An 8,521-nucleotide genomic window follows, 5' to 3' on the forward strand; every position below is an offset into this window, starting at 1 on the left:
GACTACAACATGGTCATTTATTTAGGATATGATACATCAAAGATACTCGAGGCGTCGATCCCACTCATATTACGCGCTTTTCGTGTTTAAAGAGCCGAAATAACTCCATCTACTGATGTATATCGAATTATATAATATTTGCCTATGATATTTGTGGTGATTAGAGGTGTCTTCTTCTTCGTTATATTTGGTAGAAGCACACATATATTGTATTCACCTACAATTATTATTTTTAATATATATTTCTTTTCTTTTTTTAAATAGGTTTTTTTTTAGGGATTTTATTTGTAAATTTTTTGTAAATTTTTGAAAATGTAATAATGTAGAATTAAAATCCTCTAAAAATGAATATTGATTATTTCTAAAATTGTTATTTTGTAAACTTATATTTATTTAATATTACTCTTATATATATTTCATATTGTATTGATTTAATTCATATATTGATAATTTAACTATTTAGATTTGTTCTAAGAAAAATATATATGCGCTCTTAGCAACGACACGAACAATTTAGTACACTTTAAAAAATATCGGATGAATTTAATACCATGTTGCATATAATTTTTAATGTGTTGTTTGTATTAATATGAAGGTACAATTTTTTTATTGATTTAAAAATTATTTAATTTTTTCTTTGTTTTAATTTGTATATAAAATCGCGCATTGTGATATTATTTATAAAGATGATATTTATTTACAAAGATAAGAAGAAAGTAGCATTACAAATTAAATTACATTTTTTATATACTAATCTACTAATAAAACTCTAATAAATGTTCATACAAAAGTTCATTTGGATTCACTTATTCGTTTAAAAATTATTTATCTAAAATCGCAATAAAATATGGTCATGTATTGCATAAGTTAATATAAATCGAATTATTTGTTATTTTTATTTGTGATTAGTTTCAGGGTATATTTATAACTAAAATTTTTTGGCTGATATTGACTTTCTAGTTAATACTTTTAGCTGATATATACAAAATCTTAAAGAAAATGTATTATACGTACATTAAAAAATTCAATTGAAATAAAAGTCAGTAATTTTCAATAAAAGTCTAGAATTCACATAGATTCGAAAGTTTATGTAGTTTATGTTATGTCATAAATAGATTTATATATATATATATACTTTGCATTGCGAAAGAAAACAGGATTATTCGATACATTTATTACATTAAAAAATTTTGTTCAGTTGCACCTCATAATATTACTTTTCGATAATATTGTCGACATGTTGGTTACAGGTCTATATTTATCACAATCTATATACCCTATGCCCTTCGCCTCTGTTCAAGAAGCGTACTTTAACAAGCGATTACGGTAAACTTGAAGTGTGCTGTCAGCTTGATAGCGTACTAGTAGATTATTCAATAATATCGGATATACGTCTGTTTAACTAAGAGCGAAGTGGGGTATGATGATAAATATGCCACATTGGCTTTCGACGTTGAGACACGCGCTTTCCTCATTTATTTTCACATTGAGGCGAATTTACCGTCTCCAGTTTCGCGATCGTACGTACTTCCTTAAGTCGATACACTGTATATTGTGCGCTCATGAAAAATGATTCGTACGTTATACATATATTTCTGAGGGCATTGCACCTTCGCATTTAAATCACTCGTCTGAGTCAGCCTCAAGTCGGAATCGTACGAATAGCTTGATTAATCGTTTGGGAATCAAGCAAATTCGCGGTTCTGACGTCTATACCTTTATACTGTGAGCTACGTGGATAGTAACCTTTCGATACATGAAACCGTGTCGAGATATTTTTAGGGGCTATGATATTTAGATTATAGCCTTTGTAACCCGTTGATAGCGTGTTTTATTTAGCCCTCAGGCGCGGTGATGTCATATTTCAGTCTTCCCTTTATATGGATATTTGTATTTTTCAGCCTTTACTCATGAAACATTTTATGTTATACATATGTTTGATGTAAATTATTTTTCTCCTGATTAATAATTAACATTGAGCTCAAGTTAATCTTCACTCATGAATCGAAATAATATCTTTTTATGATTGAAACAGACATGAGCAGGAAAATAAAAAATTAGTAATTCTACTTTTGATATAAATGTACATTATATTTATTCCGTATTGATTTTTAATGTTTTAATATAATTTATATTGTGTGTTTTATATTATCTAGTATTTATATTGATTTTCTATATTATTTCAATATTTAATTTTCGGATTTGACGCCAAAATCTGTAATCATTTATTAACTCTATAAATTCATTTAATTTATGTTAAGGGCCTAATTAATTTCAAGGAACCAAAATTAATACTGAGTATATTTTAATAAGAATAATTGAAATTTGCAGATATAAAATAAAGGAAACTGAATTTGACTTTTTGCGCCACAAAGTGATTCATAATTAAGTAAGTCCAACAGATTTTGGAGAGGGTTAGATAATTTAATAAAATCATTTTTAATCAGAGAAAGAGAGAGTGAGAGAAAAAGAGAAAGAGATAAATAAAATCTACAAATGAGAGACGAGACCCTTGTGAAAACACACATCATTTAGATATAGTAATCGAAATATTAAAGAGCATTTTTCTGCAAGAACAGTATAACACAATGAATTATTACATCCTTGTTGTTCGCTAACTTGAATAAGGATGAAATAAAATTTACTTGTTATATATAGAGACATACAATGGAAGAAATATTAGCAAAAAAAATAAATAAATATTAAGATTTCAACCTATAAGAAACTAATTATACCAAGATACGCGATTTCTGACGGGTTGAAATCTTAATATTTATTTCTATTCGTAATATTTTTTCCATGGTGCGCAGAGCCTTACACTGTATCTGCTGGGAAACGTCCAAAGTATGAATACCGAGAATTTAATTTAATTCATTCTTTTATTGGTATTTTTTTGCATCTTTTATTCCTCGTTCTTATTATCTCCAGAATCATGTTCTTAGTTAAGACACGTGAAACCCATTTTCGAGCGTGGTAGAAAGTAGACCTAACCGCCGAAAAACCCATGCGTTTTACAGACAACGCGACCAGCGGGGTTTATTCCCGCGGTGCAACATAGAATAGAGAATGCTGGGATGGCGCTTTAAATCCTCCGGAGGCAGCAACATCCTTCCGGTGAAACAGGTCGACAATAAAAATCCGGCGCACCGAATGTAAAACCGGGTGGGATCGTCGGAGCTCGAAAAAAGCGTAACCCTCCGTCTCTCTTTTTCTTTTCCTACCTTTCGCGACGCACCTCGCCTTTCCCTTCTTCCTCCAAAAGCGAAATTTACACGATTCGCTCCTGATGATCATCCCGAGCGAATTATGCGCGAACGAATTCGTTGCATGGAACAAATTCTCGTTTCGGACACATTGTCGGGAACGAATTTACCCAATGCAGATATTCTACCGCGATATTAGCACTGCTAGAGATATAGTTTAAACATTGCAAAATGAAGATATATGGGATAGATTACGAAATCCACGTACTGTATAATAATTGCATTAGTATAAATAATTGCATTAATTGCTGCGTATATAACGTATTATATCTTATATAATGTACATAAATCTTATTACGACCTTAATACTCGAGTGTGAGACAATGCTCTTTCATACTTATTGCATGAGATTATTACGTAAGGTCAAACGAAGTGATACAGAAGACGTCTTCACCGGCCTTTCTCTCTCGCAGATTGTTCCGAGATTTATTCAAGATACATACTGTTAAATTTATAACGTCAAATTATGTTACTTTTAATTATTTCTATGGGTCGGCACTGCTTCTATTCCACATATCTCGTTTAGTTAAAACAAACAGAGTTAAACAATTAAATTCTAGGAAATGTATTAAATTTAGTTTATTATTTATTAAGTGCATACGTTAATATGGACGTTGTTTATGAAACTATCACAGAAATAAATTGTTTTACATTTTGACATATATGAACATTGAAATATATTATTTGACTTGAAGTTTTTGGGTTACCATTACTTGTTTGGTGAACAGCGTAGAAATTTATCAGAAAAAAATCTTTTATCACCAATACGAGCATATGAGTAGTTGAAGAATTTCCCACAAATTAAAATCAAATAATCTATTTTTTTTTATTGGATTATCTTACCAAATTGTTATTTATCAGTAACGTCATCATGAACAATTTTATTCTGGTAAAACAAGTTTAAACTTACTGATCTGTTTAAATTTTAAACTGTACGAAATTTTTTTGGGTCAATATTAAAAGGTTTTAAAACAATTTTCACAGAAAAAAGATAATTAAATTAATAAACAGTCATCAAATATCAGAGTTAGTAGGGTTAATATTTGCAAAGAATGTTTTTGTTAAGAGCAACTTATACAATTTTGTAAATAAAAAGTAAAAAAATTTTATTGTTTTATACTTTAAATAATATTTTCTAAATAATATTTTCTTCTTCACTTTTATCATCAACGTTCTAAAAAAAGATAAATATAAAATAGAAAAATTACTATATTTATACACAATGGACTATTTAAAGATGAGAAGGTTTTTATTTCCTGAAAATTTAACTTTTTAGAACTTTTTAGACTTATTTGCATTCTGTGAAAAAAAATTCAATTATTATTATAGCGGTAACATAAAACATGTTAAACCAAGAAATCCGATAGAGTATAATGAACGAAATTCTACCATCGCGCAATGCTTTTGTAATTGTCTCTTTCGAATGTATTGCTTATGCGATCCATTCTCGGATCTCTCTGGCACGACGGTGAGCCGTGCAAATTCGGCTTAAGTTATCGCTCACCATTTTGTTAAACGTAGCCGTTCTTTCCCGACTGTACCGTCGCTGACTCTCGCCAGCAAATTTCGCGCAATATATGAAAAGTACGAGAGGATGCAATCGGTAAAATTCTGCTGTCGTTGCCGATTTGTCCGTCCAATAAAATCCTACAAAATGAAACGAATGGATTCGCGACTTATCCACGTATCGATGGTACTTGACGTATTCCCGAGCTTTAAGCTGCAGTCTCGATTACAGCTGTAATTGAAAATGTCGCTAATTAACGGCAATTATACTTATTAAGTACTGTATTTATTAAGTATTTATTTAGAACAGCTTGATTTATTAATAGTACTTCTTGATTTATATAAATACACAGAAATTGAATCAGGGTACAATAAGGCATAAAGGATAACTTTTAGCAGATTATCCTTAGTGTAAAATCAGGTCTTAATACGGAATCCTGATAGGTGCCATATCAGGCACGTAAAGCAATTTCTGATAGGGACCTGAATAGATTTATGATAAGAATCTGATCTTTCAGCCCTGTCAGATTACAATCGGAAAATTGCGTTCCTGATATGCAATCCTCTATCAAGAGATTCTTATCAAGACCTGACTATATACATTAGGAATAACCTGCTGAGGGTCTTAATTGCACCCTGATTCAATTTATGCTCGGGAGAATTCGTCGTCAAATACCCAGCTGTTCGAGATTAAGTTAATTCTTCCGCGACCGAGATTGCGAATCTCAGTTTGTAAACTTTATTTAACACCCGTCGTTCCGAATGGAAAAAAGAACTTTATCGGATTGGAGTTGACGGGACTCGGTTGACGACAAATCGCGCCTAATCACGCAAGTAGGAACAACCATTGTGTACCGCGTTAACGCGATTTCATCCACCAAACCCGTTCTGCCGTTATACCGGAAGCAAGAAACCTGCTAAGTCAATTTCAGCGAATAGAGGATTCTGATCGAGTTTAATCGCGCGCGTACCGACAACCGTAACGTACCGGCTTTCAGTAGACAAAACATCTCTCTGTTCTGGGTAAACAGGCTTACATCTAATTGCGCCCCTCCACGCTACGTTGTACATACGTCCGACTGTAAATGCGCAACTTTAATCGTATCATCTCCTTATGCAGCAGGGCGAAATCCTGCAAACGAGATGCGCGAGTAGAAACGTCGAGTGCGGGAAAGAAAGAAAGAAAAAAAAGAGCTCGTCAAAGAGAATCCTCTTAACGAGCCGCACTTGGCCGGCCGGCCGGTCGGCAAACTCGGAGAATAACGAGACTCTATATTTTGCTGCATTTCGGTGCAACGTTCGTTGTAACGCGCGTGAACCTATAATTCAGCGAAGCCGAATAACCAAGATTACGTAAGTCTTTTAATGCTGGGACTGAGAGACTAGTGTGGAAGAAACATGATTTTTAGAAGAAAATTTTCTTTTATTAATTATAAAACTCTTTTTGATAATTTTACGCCGCGAAACGTGTCACACCTACGTCTAGTCGCAAAACATTTTATTTCATCCCTGGTGTCGCAATTTAGAAAATCCATGCCAGTCATAAACGGCACTGTCACATTTAATAATGGATTTATATATTTCATGTATGAAACTGTCAGAGAAAGCAACTATCATAATTAGAAGAGGAATAAATATTTATAATTAGAGAGGGATTTAGCAGAATTGTTACATTAACTTTTCATATCCGTGTCGCTTGTCGAGCTGGTATAACAATACGAAGATAAAGAGATTAGGAAGAACCAATTGCAGTGTGCAGTACATAAAGAAAAAAATTTTTAATATTTGTAATTATAATTGCATTGTAATTATAATTTTATAGTCGTTTTTTGAGTTACTTACAAAGACTCAGTTATTACATCAAATTACATTTCAAAATTAATATTACAAAATTTTAACGATTTAAATATTCAAATTTATTTTCTGGAAAACTTTATTTTTTAAGTTATAGCAAATGTGTAATATATTCTTTTGATATATAGAACTATAAATAGATATTGTTACTACATTATAGTAATATAAAAATAAAGCTCCTAATCATAATTATTTGTACATTTTTATTTGCAATTAGTCACAAGTACCAAAAACTTTTCTCTCGATGTAACTCGAATGCTGATTTATCTCTAATAGAATTTCAATTTTTACTTATTTACTCCGTTTCTACGGAGCAGGATAATAAATCCAAGCAGACGTGAATTGTAAAAAGTCTCGTAACAAATGCGACAGGGCTATCTTCTTCGGAAAGAGCATTCTATTTAGACAGTCGAATTAAGAGCGACGCGCAGGGAATGAACGTGAGGAGTAATCCGGACGGACAGCTCCGTCGAGAACGGTAAAGCGCACAAAGGAGGCGAATTAGTCGACATAGCCTAAGGCATCTAATTAACGCGCCGCGTTACTACGGTTCCTCCATGTTCCTCCTTCGTCCTTCCCTGAAAACTACAGCGCGATGCGCCGGCGCTCTTCCGGCGGCGGCGCCGGAACTCCTTCGACGCCGGCGGAAGAAACGGAATGCACCCGAGTCACGCGTGATGCACAAAGCACGCACGCACGTGGGCTCGAAACAAAGTGGCCGGTATTGTCGGGGAAAATTGCCTCTGCAATGTTCAGTAGTCCGCCCTTTCTACTTGGCGTACCCATGCGAATACATATCATCCCCCATCCGCTCTCGACGATTCTTCAGAGGACGCTCTCGGAGGAGGGAACTCGTTTATTCTCGAGTTCTCAATTGCTTGCCGAGGACGGAACGTTATCTGATGACGTTGACGTTCAAATGTAAGGAAGAGCTGTCCTATGATGGTCGGAATAAGATTTTTTCGAACGTGGCGGAGATCTGGTTGATGATCATATTGTCAATCAAGGCTGCCGATCAATGTCGAATCGTAATGCTAATTATAATCTGTTGATGCGAATGATTCCTATATATAAATAAATATCGAAGAATTACACATTTCATTGTTAAATAATTGTATTAATTATTCATTCATATAACATTATTTTAGAATTTCAAACATATACCTTTCTTGAAGAGAAAAAAGTATTTGCTAATTACGCTCTGTTGATGCGAATAATTTTGGTGGAATTATACAGATTTGGTGGAAAAAATACAGATTGTTACGTTACGTATAATATTATTCAGTAGTGTTACGTGTTTCCGAATTTCAAACATCCACCGTAAGAAACATATATTTTGAATTTGTATTGATAAAAACAAATACGAATATCGCGGGTCCACTTAAGTGCTTGTTAAAATTTTATGTTGAATCTTTAACATATTCGAATGTTAATTTAACATAATGTGTTTATGTTATTTAAGCATTTTATATTAAATTAATATACATTTTAAGATCAAATCAATAACAATTTATAAGTACTACAAATAGACAAATAGTATATAAAAATAATGTGATTTAAAGTGTAAATTTTAAAATAAATGAATAAAATACATATTAATTTAACGTATCACAAATGACAATTTTACTATTGATACTTTTACATAATATTTGTGTGATTGTCTAATATATTTATCTTGCATTAAATTAACAAAAATTTGAATGGGCACATGAAACAGGTTAAATTATTTAGCACAATTTTCCAACTGTATAGGCCGATCTTAAAGAGAAAAAAAGCATTTTTTTAATTAATTAAATTTGGAATTTCAAATATGTGCCTATCTTAAAGGGAAAAAAGAATTTGCTAATTACGTTCCGTCGACGTGAATAATTTTTGAGAACTAGTGGAGTTATATCGAA

Source organism: Acromyrmex echinatior, chromosome 10 (assembly GCF_024713525.1).
Source record: "Acromyrmex echinatior isolate Ae372 chromosome 10, ASM2471352v2, whole genome shotgun sequence".
NCBI lineage: Eukaryota > Metazoa > Arthropoda > Insecta > Hymenoptera > Formicidae > Acromyrmex > Acromyrmex echinatior.